The 11,041-nt window shown below is 43.5% G+C and overlaps 1 pseudogene; it reads right to left on the reverse strand.

Moving 5' to 3' along the window:
• Positions 1-760: 760 nt before the first annotated feature.
• On the reverse strand, positions 761-1,546 carry LOC113620237 (ferritin light chain pseudogene; annotated as a pseudogene).
• Between the last annotated feature and the right edge of the window lie 9,495 nt (positions 1,547-11,041).

Here is an 11,041-nt window from a genome sequence, read left to right on the forward strand (position 1 = left end):
AAAAAAAGTGCACTTTTTAGTCTTTACCTCCATGTCCTGGTCAAGGTGAAGTCTGGTTTCTCTCCAGTTCTCTCATTAAAACAGAAGCTCAACTGATTGGTTCTTTCTTTTTAACCCACCCTGTTTCCATGCAAAAGACACTAGTGTCCTTCTGGAAAAGTTGAGAATATAGACACTCCCCTAAGCTATCTGTAGATGCTGTGGGTTAGGAAGATATTTTGTTAAACTTCATTTAACTGAAGGGATATAGGGTTGTTTTGGAGAAGGGAAAGGAAATGCTCAAAAAATGAAGTATCTCTAAAATGACAGCTGTGATACCTACTGTTTACTGAGTATCTGCATATGCCAAGCACATTACATTAACTTTTTTAACTCTAAAAATGACCTTACACTTTTGATACCATCAATCCTGTTTTCAAGATGTGACAATTGAACAGCTTGTAAAAGGGACCCTGAATTTGAGGGCAGGCACCTCTGGTTCTACCTCTTTATTCTCTCTGCTCTGTAATGCTGTATCTTCAATAATATTCTCATCTATGAGGATCTTGTTCTAATGCTTGATATATCTTGATCTTTTGAAACTGGGGGAGAAATCAGTGTACAAAGCAGGATACACAGTTTTGCATTCTTCAATAGTGTTTTTTCACTTTTAGTTTTTGACACACTGTGACGTGTAAAATGAAAAAAGTATAAAATAGGGCTTGTCCACAGTGGGCTAAATCTTTAATTCTCTTAAGAACATTAGTGGATTTTTAAAAGGCATTCTATACTAATGTTTGGTATGTGCGTAATTTTATTTTTTTGTTGGGGGATGGTTGGTGATTAGTATGTTCTCTAGAAGAGATAGAACTTGTGATTTTTTTTTTTTTGGCTGCAAAAAGCTTTATTTCCATTTGGCCCAAGGCTTCGGAGAGGGGTCAAGGGCGGTTAAAAAGCTGCCCAGTGGCTGCAGAGTGGGGCTTCAGGAAAAGCTCTGACGCCAGAGGGGCTCCTCAGAGGCCGCTGGACTTCAGAGACTCCTGTTCGTGCTCGAGGGTGAGCCTTTCAAAGAGATAACTCGCCCAGCCCAGCCTGCGGAGCAGCCAGCCTGCGGCGGTTGGTCAGGTGGTCGCCCATCTGCTTGATGAGTTTCACCTGCTCCTCCAGGAAGCGGCTCTCCCGGAAGTCGTAGGGGTGGGAGTCTGCGCGGGCGGAAGCCAGGGCGCGCAGATCCGATAGTGCGTGGTTCAGATTCTTCTCCCTGAGAACGGCGGCTTCCACAGCGTCGAGGGTTTCACCCCACTTATCTTGAGAAGGCTTCCGCACATCTTGGAAAAGGGTGTGGCTCCAGCACCGGTTTTGCATTTTCAAGAGACGCTGGGCGCCCTCGCGCTTTTCCTCGGCCAATTCCTGAAGAAAGTGTCCCACGCCGTGCAGAGCCGCATCGTCGGGGTCGAAAGAGGAGCCCAGAGAGAGGTAAGTGCCCGACCCGCAGATGCATGTTGAACAGGCAGTGGACGGCGGCCTCCACCTCGGTAGAATAATTCTGACGAATCTGGGAGCTCATGGTTGATTGGTAGTAAGGAGCTAAGCGCAAAAAAATGGTGTTGGCTGGTCCTGGAGGCCGAAGATAGCTGAGTGGCTGATTCCAAAGGTTGTGACTGGAAAAAAGGTTGGAGGGTGGTCAGAGGCTGGAGCAAGGAAGGTCCCTGGGTCTGTTCATTCCAAACACTGTTGAAGCAAAAGACAGATATGCAGGACAGCTGAGCGCACTGCCTAAAGTGATTTTTTAAAAAAGAATCACATTATGGTAAACCAAATTATAAATAGGCAATAATTTATTAAAGTCTCAATGAAAAGTTTCCTCTGTTAAAGAGAGTACTGTTAGATGGCATCCTGCTCTCTGAATGCTCGGGGCTAGAAGGTGCTTTTTGATAGTGTGTCCTCACCTCTGAGCCCTAACCACATAGAGATGGAAAAAATCATTTGGCTATATTAATGTTCCTCAAGCTGCTGTTGAGAAAACTACATGAAATTGGAGAAAACTTTGTCCATGTGAATTCGACCCTACCTAAGAAAACAACTTCAGGGCCTTTAAGATGCAAAAGCTGTATTCTGATTGCCAGAGCACATGTGAATTGTTCAATCTCTTCCTCAGAATTTGGCTTCCCGTGTAGATTTCACGACAGGGAAGAATCTACTGAGCAGCATTCCGGCTGTTACATTAGCCTCTTATGAATTTGTATGATGTTCTTTTGTTTTTGAGAAACTGATCTCTGCCTAGGATAGTCACAAAATCCAATTTCTGAGCCTTTAGAACTGAAGCCCCATTTCTGGATTAAGATGCTCTCTTCTGAGGCCTCTAGGCCTCTACCTAGTGATGACCGTCTCTGGACACACCCCTTCAATTTACACAATTCTTCTGGCTCATCTGTGTTTTATTGTTGTTATTTCGTTTGTTCTGTGTGTGTTCACATTTATCCAGTATCGAGATTGTTATTTTCAGCCTCACTTTCTCTGATTTGCGGGGGTGGGGTGGGGATTTCCTGAAGCAGTACTTGTGGATAAGTTAAAAAGAATAGGATGTTCACTGGAAACAAAGAAAAACTTCCATGGTAAACCTAAAAGGAAACAAATTCATTTCACGGGTATAACATGGACCTAAACTCTACCGTTCAACTGCATGTGACAGCACAAATTTCTAATCCTTGTGTGGCTGGCATATGTGTGTTGCTTTTGCTTTCAGAGAGCTAGAGGCTGTGAATTTACTTTAAAGTTTGATCCTCGAAGGTATCTCTTTTAGAATATTGAGTTATAAAAATTTAGGATCTAAACTTTGGGTTTATGTGTGCAAAAAAGATAAACTTTCTCTTGATCAAGCACTAGACTGACTGACTGATATTGGAACTGACTGATAATGGATTAGAAAAATAATGTAACAGAGTCATGCAGCATTTATTTTGGAAATAGCATGGTGTGAAAAAACAATTGAGAACCACATAAAATGAACACTGAAATGTTGACCTATGACTTTTTCATGTCTTTTGGTGTGAAAGAATTCACCATCAAATCTAAATCAACACACAAAGAATAAGCAAGATCTAGGAGTCAGAGGACATAGAAAGTCAGACGAAATGGTGTGATTTGAGTGTCTAAGGTTGAAAGATGGGTTACATTGACTGTGTTCAGGAAATCTCTTTTTTTGGGGGGTATGGTGCTTTCTAGGGGGCCCATTTTTAACCCCATTGCATCATGGGTATACTCACATAATACAAATAATGAAAGGTGGTTACATCACTAGAGTGACAGAGCTCCCTACATGAAGAGCCAAAGGTCAAGAAGAAGCAAGGCCTCAGATATGAATTCTTGTTCTCTTTTGGCTTTCCATCTTATATCTCCTTTCTGGATCTCACAGATCAGTGATTTCATGGTCCTGCATCTCACACTGGTGTTAGTCACCTGAGCCTCTCTTTCCTCAGCTAAACGTGGGGGTAATGACATCTACCTCTAGTCTCATGAGGGTCAAATGGTTCAATATATACATGACATTTAGAGTAGCTCCTGGCAGGTAGAAAGCATTCAAAAGTTCCTCCACCACCTCCTGATCACATCACCTTCTTATCAAATCACATTTCCTTTGGAGAAGAAGGAAACTGAGTTTCTTTCTTTAGTCTGGAAAACAGGCTGAGTTAACTTGTTATATTTCTTCTGTTCAAATATCTTGAATACTAGTTTGCTAGGAGATGCAATAACAAAATACCACAGACCCGGAGGCTTAAACAACAGAAATTAATTTTCTCACAGTTCTGGAGGCTGGTATTCCTGAGATCAAGGTGTTGGTAGGTTTGGTTTCTCCTGAGGCCTCTCTCCGTAGCTTGCAGATGGCTACCTTCTCTCTGTGTCTTTGCACGACCTTTTCTTGGTGCGTGCCCATCCCTGGTGTCTCTTCCGCTTTGTATAAGGACACCAGTTCTGTTGGATTAGGACCCCACATTTATGACCTCATTTAACCTTAATTACTTCTTTAAAGGTCCTATCTGGAAATATAGTTGCACTGGGGATTAGGCTTCAACATATGAATTTTAGGGGATACAGTTCAGTCCATAACACCCTATAAGACATTTTAAGGCTTGCATTTAGGTGAACACTTGGGCCACAGTTACCAAGCCTGGCTCTCAACCTTCTTGAAGATGTTCATAGGTGTTTTGGCCTCAGTAGGGGTAAATACATTGCTCTGAACATTGGAATTTAGCTCTGTTCAGTGACCCCTCACTACACCTGCTCCTGAATATTCCTGTGTTGAAAGGAGCTTCACTTTCTTGATCATAAAGTAGAAGGTAGGCAGTACCATCAGGGTGCCAGGCTGAGTGCCAGAGTGTAATCAGACCCCCATCCAGGGCCTGGAGGAGTGAAGGGTATTTACCATCCTACAGTGGAGATTCACTTTAGGAATAAGACAAAGTAAGCAATTTGAGTGGGCATTCATTGAGTTCCAGGTCCTTTCTGTGACTCCCACTGTAGCTGTGTATTTGGCAAGTTAGAAGGTCAATTTATTTACTTTTGCCACGGAACCTATTGGTAGGTGGAGCTAGATGTTTGCATGGAAATGGATAAGCCAGTTCGCTTAAATAGTACATGGGTTCACAGGGTACATAACTGAGTTCAAAGTTATGGTTTGCCAGTTAGGCGTAAACTGAGGGAACCGTGACCGAGGCTACTCAGTGTATAAAGAAGAGAAACTGATAAGATGGCTTCCATCCCACACTAGGTCATCAACAGAAAATGATGCTTTTGTGTCTGAGGCAGGGGGTCCAGGACTTCTCTGAGCACATCCCTCAGGTGGCAGGTTGGGATTTGGAGACTGGCCACATGAGGGAGTCTGAAGAGTTGTGTCCTGAGGTGCTGGGCCACGTTAAGTCTGGAGCACCACTGGCTGAGGTAGCCCCAAGTGGAGTGCTGTCATTCCTTCATTTTGCAGGCCTCTGGGACAACCCTGTTTCTGCAGATACCAGTCTCTTTGCTGTGTAAATCTCTTGGGTGTCCCAGCATGAACTGCCACACCAGGTCTCTAGATGGGAATGTGGTGCCCATTCAGAAGCAGCAGCTTCTCTTGGGTGGTGGAGGGCAGTGCCTGAGGTTTGGAGTTAGCCGGGAGGTGAGAGATAAGACCGACTCAATGAACACCAGTCAACCAAGAGAACTCCTTGGACATTTTAGGGGAAAGGGCATTCTGTAATCTAGGCACATGGGATTGCGGGTTGACTATGGAGATATGATACACGCTGGGACACTCTGATGTGACTACTCGAATCAGAAATGCTACCTTGCATGGAGAGGTGGGTACACATGCTGAATCAGAAGTGTGCCTGGCCTGATCGCTCCACTGCTTTCAGGGGTCTTTCGAAATCATAATTCTGATCATGTAATTCCAAATCTTTCAACAGTTCCCAATTACTGTACTCAAGGATGAAATTTTCATGCCCTTGCCCGGAATGCAAGCCCTCACACAATGTGTCCCTTGGCCACCTTCTGTGCAGCCTCACTTCTTTTCATTATTAGCTCCTTTTACAAAGTGCCTCTGTACCTTTACCCATGCTCTTTCCCGGCAGGGAAAGCTGTCCCACCCTCCTAACCAAGTTCCTACTCATTCCACATGACCTAAGTCAGTGATCTTCTGGAGTCACCTCTCAACCACTCAGAGGATTAATCATTCCCAGCTTTGTTTGACTTAAGTATTTCACATTTCAATTATAATATTTACTCTAATTTTGTCATTATCATTTTGCATCCTAGTTTTTACTAAAGCTGGCTTCCATAAGCTTCAGGTTCCACCAAATCTGTATCCACCCCAGGACATAAAAACTAGGCCTGGGATTCAATCATAAGGGAGGCAGAGCTACAAAGGAGACTGAATGTTCATCCTTTATATGTCTCCTAAGCTAGATAAAGTCAGGGCCCTGCTTGGGAAGTAGTGAGTATCATGTAGATTTTAATTTTCTTTACACCTCTTCTAAAATGTTAGATCCTTAAAAACAAAAACGATCATTTCATTTTCCAGTTTCTCCTATCAAGCAAAGAGCATGGCACTTTGTAAACCCTTAGTAATGATTTGCAGACTAAGTGAACTTTGCACTAGGTGTATGAAGCATAATATAAAACTATGAGACATTTAGAGCCGAGCTGTCCAATTGGAATATGTGAGCAGCCTGTTTAGTTTAAACTTTTTTAGAAGCCTTAAAAAAACTAGAAAGATGCAGGTGAAATTAATTTTAATAATCTATTTTATTTAACTCAAGATATCCAAACTCTTATTTCAACAGGTAATCTATATAAAGTGATTAATGAGACAGTTTACCTTCTTTCTTCATGCTAAATCTTTGCAATCTGTTGTGTATTTTACACTTCCGGCACATGTCAGCTTGGACTAGCTTCATTTCAAGCGCTCAACAATCTCATGTGACTTGTGGCTATCACATTGGACAGTATAGATGTATGGTTTTAAAAATAGTGACAGGAAGAAGAAAATGCTTTTGATCCAGCAGTTTAATGATGGTTGCATCGGTGACTTCTAAATTCTAATAATATTTTCTGCCTCCTAAAATCACATTAATTTTGTGTCAAAATGCCTTCCTCACCAAAACCTTACAGTAGATTGAGAGTAAAAACCCACAGGTATCAGTCTTTAAATGTAAATGTGGGTTATAGTATTTTTAAAGCTGCCATAGAAGAAATGCAGCCTCCCGGGGTCAGGTGTTTTTAACATGCAAATAGCATCTTGAAGTCCTGAAAGAGATAGAGTTCTCATTTATGAAGCGTTAGAGTAACTCCAAGACCCTTCATTTCACAGCAGAATTTCCTGAGCTCATTGTGTGAAAAGAGTGCATTGTCTAGTACATTCTGTCTTGGGAAGCTCACCTGCTGCAACTCCAGTAGATGTGAAAGCTATATGTTTACATGAGAAAAACTTTCATTAGACATTCCTGGTGGTAAATTTTGTAGTCTGGGAGCCTTGTGTAAATCACTGGTGTGGCTTTGCTGACTTCCTAGTCAAACTCCGTTCAGTGTGTCACTGCACAGAGCAAATTAAATTTTGATGAGCTTGGGAAAGTAATTGGGCTGTAAATGTTACCCATTACTCAGAGAATTGTAAATGTCCGGAAATGAAACCAAATGATGTAAAATCCAATTGATATTTTCGGAGCAAGCAGAACCATAGAGATATAGAGCAGTCAGGGGCCTACGTCCAACTCCTAATATTTCACATTAAAAACCCCAAGGCCTGGGACTTCCCTGGTGGCACAGTGGTTAAGAATCCGCCTGCCAATGCAGGGGACACGGGTTCGAGCCCTGGTCCGGGAAGATCCCACATGCCGCAGAGCAACTAAGCTCGTGTGCCACAACTACTGAGCCTGTGCTCTAGGGCCCGCGAGCCACAACTACTGAGCCTGTGCACCACAACTACTGAAGCCCACGTACCTAGAGCCTGTGCTCCGCAACAAGTGAAGCCACTGCAATGAGAAACCTGCGCACCGCAAGGAAGAGTAGCCCCCCGCTCGCCTCAACTAGAGAAAGCCCGTGCGTAGCAATGAAGACCCAGTGCAGCCAAAAATAAATAAATAAATAAATTTATATAAAAAGAAAAAACCCAAGGCCCTGAGGGGTTTGAGTGGCTCAGCCAAGGTCAGATGAGTAATTTCGGCGACAACTGGGATTAGGACCCATTTCTACCGACTCCTTAGCTCAGTGTTCCTTCCTCTCCGCCATGTGTCCCTGCACCTCCTCCTTTCTGCAGCTTTGGTCATTTGTCTAAATTTTGTTATCTCAGGAAGGAGAAGCAGAAGCAGAAAAGCCGAAAACTGTCAGCACTTGGTCCTTGCATTATTATGTAGCGTGTGATAATTGTTCCCATTTCCCACCACAGCAGGATAGAAACATAACATAGGTAAATGTCAGTTTTGGGGGAAATACTAATTTTCTGAGCTGGAAGCTGATGGAAGTAAAATGGGAAAAAAACAACAACAACAACTGGGTCAGACAACAACTAAAGGGATCTGGAGCAGGAAAGGCCATTCTGCTGGAGCTCAGCCTTTGAGAGAGGTCAGTCAGTAGGTGCTCCATCAATATTGATTTGATTGATCACTTGAAACAGGTGAGAGAGGAAGGAGAGGGATTGCTGGTGGTCCTTTACCAAGGCTTGGGGCCTTTTGGATTCAGAGGAGTTTGGGGTTCCTGGAGGGCAGAATCCAGGGGTGCCTTAAACGAGGTCACAGGAGGGTAGGCAGCTTGTCTCCTGTAGACAGACATGGCACTGGCTTCTACGGGTCAGTCTCAGATGGGCAGTTTCCCAGCGGTGTGTCCTTAAAACAACTTCCTGCCTTTTTTTTTTTTTTTTTTTTTGCGGTACGTGGGCCTCTCACTGTTGTGGCCTCTCCCGTTGTGGAGCACAGGCTCCGGACGCGCAGGCTCAGCGGCCATGGCTCACGGGCCCAGCCGCTCCGCGGCATGTGGGATCCTCACGGACCGGGGCACGAACCCGCGTCCCCTGCATCGGCAGGCGGACCCTCAACCACTACGCCACCAGGGAAGCCCTTCCTGCCCTTTTAAAGACAAGAGGGCTGACCCAAGTGACTGTTTCTGGAGTTCCTACATCAGCCCTGTCTTAGGATCTGTGGGGGTGGTGAGGACCTGGTGTGACTGTTCACGGAAGGTGAAGGAATTCGAGGATTGACCACGTCTACAGAAAACAGGCACGTCGTGCCATCTTTCCCTCTGATATGAAGAAATGTGACCTTTCCCGCCTTTCTCTGTGGCTTAGAATAATAGAATTGGTACGGGGGGACAGAGGGAGCCTGGGTAAAGCCTACAAAATGAGGTTTTCTTTGCATCCTCCGAGGAGCTCTGACATGGCCTCTCCTCTCCCATTATTTTCCACTTTAGAAATAAAATCATCCCAGTGCTCCATACATGGGTCCTGTAGCGTTCACTTAACAGCGTGTTTATTTGAAATCTTGGACTCAGTGCTGAGGGGAGATGGAAAGTGCTAGCCTCAGGCCCTCTTGATCTCCTGCTTCTCGTGAATGCTGCATTCATCACTTAAATGTAATATATTTATAATCAGGGCCAAGGCAGCCTGACCCTGTTTTATTCTAAATAGATCACAGGCAGCTGGATATGGGGGCTTCCTGCTTTAAATCAGATGCAAAACGTGTTAGCTGTCAAGGACTTTGTTATGATTCCGTTGATCTCTTTCTTTGTTTTTATATAAAAAGAAAACAGAAAGTTGGTGGTGGGTGAAGGGAAGGTGGTAGGGGCTCCCCAGAAAACCAAACTTCAGGAATTGCTCAGCAGTGGAAGGTTACATAGCTGGGTCTTTCCATCGGAAGGGGCGGGGGCAGGAAGATAGCATGTCCAAAGCTTAGATCTTCCAACCCAAGATAATTAATTTCGAAGCCACATTTTTTCCCCTCTCTGGAAACATTAATCATGAAAATTAAAAAAAACACAAAACCTTGAGTCAATTGTTATTTATCGCTTCTCTGTGCAGCAGGGCGTAAAGAGCACTAACCAGGAATGTTCAACCACAATTTTTTTTTCCTCCTAGGACTTAGTCTGGGGCCAGCCCTGTATGTATATATCATTTTAGGGAGACAACTCCAGTCTTCTTCAGCCTCATCTTCTATACTGTTGTGCTTTAACCATCTCTGCTAAATAAAGGTGCAGTCCCTTTTGGTGACTTGAATCGTTCTTAAAAGTCAGAATGGTCAGAGTAAAGCAAGCACTACCTATTTTAATGATGGTAGCAAGTAGAAATCAAAGATCCAGAACTGAACATTTGCACAGAAGGAAATCCAAGGGGACATTGTTGCTTTAAGGCATCTGATTATTTATCTGCCTACAGCCGGTTCCTTGGCTCTCCCACTCCACCCACCTACCCACCCACCCACCCACCCACTGTTTCCCCTTGTTACAAGGTGTTCTATCTTGGAGATGAAACAAGTGAGGGCTAAACTAATTAACTAACAGCTTCAGCACCTTGCATTCCTGAAGATTTATCCCATTTCGAATTCATTGCCATTTCCCTCCAGGGAAATAAAGATTGCTGCCTATTAAAGATGGGGACAGAAAAAGGCACCTTCACTGGAGACAGCCTGTACAAGAAAATAATACTGTAATCATTCCCTCCAATCAGCTGAAAAGGATTAAATCTTCTGCTTCTAAAGTAATGTTCCAATTGAGCCTTGGGGAAGAATAATTCATGATTAGGGAGAAGGCTGGTCTAGCAAATGTGAACATTATGTCCATTACTTAAACACACTTCCTGGGCTGACTGCTAATGTACCCAAGGGACTTGAAGCCCCAGCAACTGATAGGCGCAGTGGAACAGGCAGACAAGGACAAGAAGTATTATCATCTGCATTCAACAGCACTGTATAGACTTTACCACTGCTAAATCACTGCCTTTGGTAAATAGCCCAGATAACTCATTTTAATAGAAGAATTCTTCTCTTCTTTATGTGTATTAAACAACAGACTCTTATGAGCGGTGGCAGTGTATTGATTCCTGGGAAAGGCCGTGTGAATACCAATTCTGTAATTTATGCTGTTTTGTGGCTCTGGCTGTATTTGTTATGCATAGTGTATTAAACATTCAATAGCTCAATTTAATCTTTGCAGCCAAATTGCACAGCACATCATGCCAGATAGTGGTTGTTTCATATACACAGCCCATCTGCTTCCTGTTCTATAATTCATTCAGCAGGCAAAGTTTCTGGCAGCCTCAGGCTACCAAAATATATATATATATCCTTAGGGTACCAGAAGTGCTTGGCACTCAATTAGTTTTCCGGGTGTCTGGTGCTATGCGTGCATGAGCATGGGTATGTGTTTCCACTTTTATGAGAATTAAAGATGGGAATAGTTTGCTAAGTTCTGTGTCCTCATCTGGAAAACTTTTCATAAACTTCTGGGGTTTCACAAAACCCAAAGAGAAAAAAATGTTAGAAGTGAAACACAATGATCATTCTCCCTTGGGAAATTATCCATCGCAATAAAATGTGTTCTC

This window comes from Aethalodelphis obliquidens, unplaced genomic scaffold (genome assembly GCF_003676395.1).
Source record: "Aethalodelphis obliquidens isolate GAN/ISIS:26980383/991018 unplaced genomic scaffold, ASM367639v1 scaffold7, whole genome shotgun sequence".
Taxonomy (NCBI): Eukaryota; Metazoa; Chordata; class Mammalia; order Artiodactyla; family Delphinidae; genus Aethalodelphis; species Aethalodelphis obliquidens.